This window comes from Callithrix jacchus, chromosome X (genome assembly GCF_049354715.1).
Source record: "Callithrix jacchus isolate 240 chromosome X, calJac240_pri, whole genome shotgun sequence".
Classification (NCBI taxonomy): Eukaryota; Metazoa; Chordata; class Mammalia; order Primates; family Cebidae; genus Callithrix; species Callithrix jacchus.
Window position 1 is genome coordinate 38,937,031 of NC_133524.1, and position 2,452 is coordinate 38,939,482.

Consider the following 2,452-nt stretch of genomic DNA (forward strand, 5'->3'; position numbering starts at 1 on the left):
AAATAGTCGATCCTTTGCATCCCCAGAAATCATTAACTGCAAGGCAATCATGGAGGGGTGTAAAGAGTCTAACTTCAACTCAGAAAATACTAATTCAAGTCTTGAATTGATTACTTATCAACCATGTGACTTCAGTCAATTATTCAGTATAGGACATGGCCTATTTGCCTGTGAAATTTGAATAAATAGGCTACTTTGGAGTAACTAAAGATATTAAATAAGGTAATATATGTAAATATGCTTTGCAAATTTTAATCCATTGTTTAAAAAGGTCATCATTATTGGTGAGTTAGTTCTATTACTTTGTGGTCCATAATTTCTTATGCCCCCTTTTTCCTAGATGCTGGGTTAGGTCTTACATTCTATGTACATTCTATACACAATGAAGTGGTCTCAAATGTTTAAGTGTAGCAAACATAAGAAAACCCTTACTTTGTGCTAGGTTACCCCTTGTGGGTGATAGTAATATATTTATTTTAAGCTGGAATTTCATACTTCATTCAATTAGATAATAAATACTACAGAAAATATTTAATTTCACGGGGAGAAAAACTGGTCAGTTTCTTGGTCCACAGATTATGGAACCTGCAAGCAACCATCTTTCCTCCCCTTTCTTCCACACTCTCTTCCAGTATAATGACCATCTCTTTCTATGGCACGTTCCCTATGCCCCATGCCAGGAAGATAAAACCTGCCTGTCTCACAATAATGTTGTGCAGAGTCATGTTCTTTATCTACAGAAAGAAATTTACCATGCTGTCAAAACAATTTCCACAGAAACGCAAACTGTTGTTACCATGAGTAATGCATAGTGTTTCAAAGATTATCAATTGTACCTCATTTACTTCACTATAATTTGTCAAAATATTCTGGGGAAGGATTTCTTTTATCCTTGAAAAAGTAAAGTTGAATATGTGGTTAGTATTGCCTACAAATGCCCAAACACTCATATGGGGTAGTATATCATACTTTTCTCTCAAGTATTTCAGCACAAGTAAAGATTTGTCTCTGATTTCCTTTTTGTCTGAAGGAAGCAGAAATTAATACAGCACATAAATCACATATTTTATTATAGTAATTAAAGCAAAAGTTTAATTAGAATTTTCTAAAAGAAAAGATGTCTTATAGGAGGGCAAAGAACTAAATATATATTTGAATCTAAATATTTTATTTTTATTTCTTTTTTGTGAGATATATTTACTTCAGGGAATGAATCTGATTTCTCCTTCCAAACATTTTTTCTACTTTGTCAATAGTTCATTTTGCCTTTAGAAAGTGGAAGTCTGTTTGTGCAAATCCACAGGAATCAATAAAACCCAATAAGTAAATCTTTCTCCTTTGGAAATGAGGAAGGAAGCCATTCCAACACAAAGCAGTCACGGCAATCATTCAAGGTTGAACCCGTAGTTGAAATGATTGGGGATTGGGTATATATATTTGTTTCCATCCATTCTTAGTATTTATTGTTCATAAATGAACATTTTTAAAGAGAGATCATTGGCTTTCAGTTTATTTGAATAAAGAGATATCAGGACTTTTTCTTAATCTTCTTGATTTTTGAGCTTCCCTGCCACCTCTGTTAATTTGTGCTCCCTAATAGTTAAATATCTTCCTACATTGTCCCTCTGACTGACGGCGTGCACACCATAATCTTAAGAGATGCCCTTCATGCTTTTTTCCACATGGGTTTATGGAAATGTTATTCTTCATTTTCAGCTCTTTCCTGCCACCTCAGAACCCAGCTCCGTTAGAGTCACTTGTTTGCAAAGCATCTTAATGCACAGAGGCAGGCTGAGGAGGGGGCTACTGGGGAGCTTCCCAGGGTACCAAATTATAAAGGGTGCTAAACATTCCTGGAAATGTAATGAGGTGGAGAGCTCCTCTCAGGAGCAATATAGTGTTAGCAGGAAGACATAATGTCTGCTTGAATAAGATAGATGGGGTGAGGAGCTTATGCCTGAAGAGCAATTTACGGCTGATGGGGCTTTTTTTTTTCACTAAATGGGGCGTGCAAGCTCAGGCAACACAGAAATTGCAAAGGACACGGGGAAAGGGGGCATTTGCCTTCACTGGGGACTTCTTTCAAATCTCTTCCACCAGCCAGGTCCACCTGAAAATATATGTTGTACAAATTCTCAAAGAGCATCTGAGAATTGCATCACATAATCAACCCAAGTATTGGCCCAGCTCTTTGAATGCACTAGGTCTCCATTCCTGGATTGAACATAGTAGTCATGAGGAGACTTTCTCTAGGATCTGAAGATAAGTTCAGGGGTTTAGTGGGCTGGAGAAGGAAGACACATTTTCAATATCTAAGAATATCTAACTAAAATCACTGGGTCTCTGAAACATTGGAATGGGGGTTCTTCGTTGAAAGGAATAAAGGATAATTTTCTAAATCTGCCATAGGGTGTGTCACCTACATGTTTGTTCATTTCTGCTTTGTCATGGC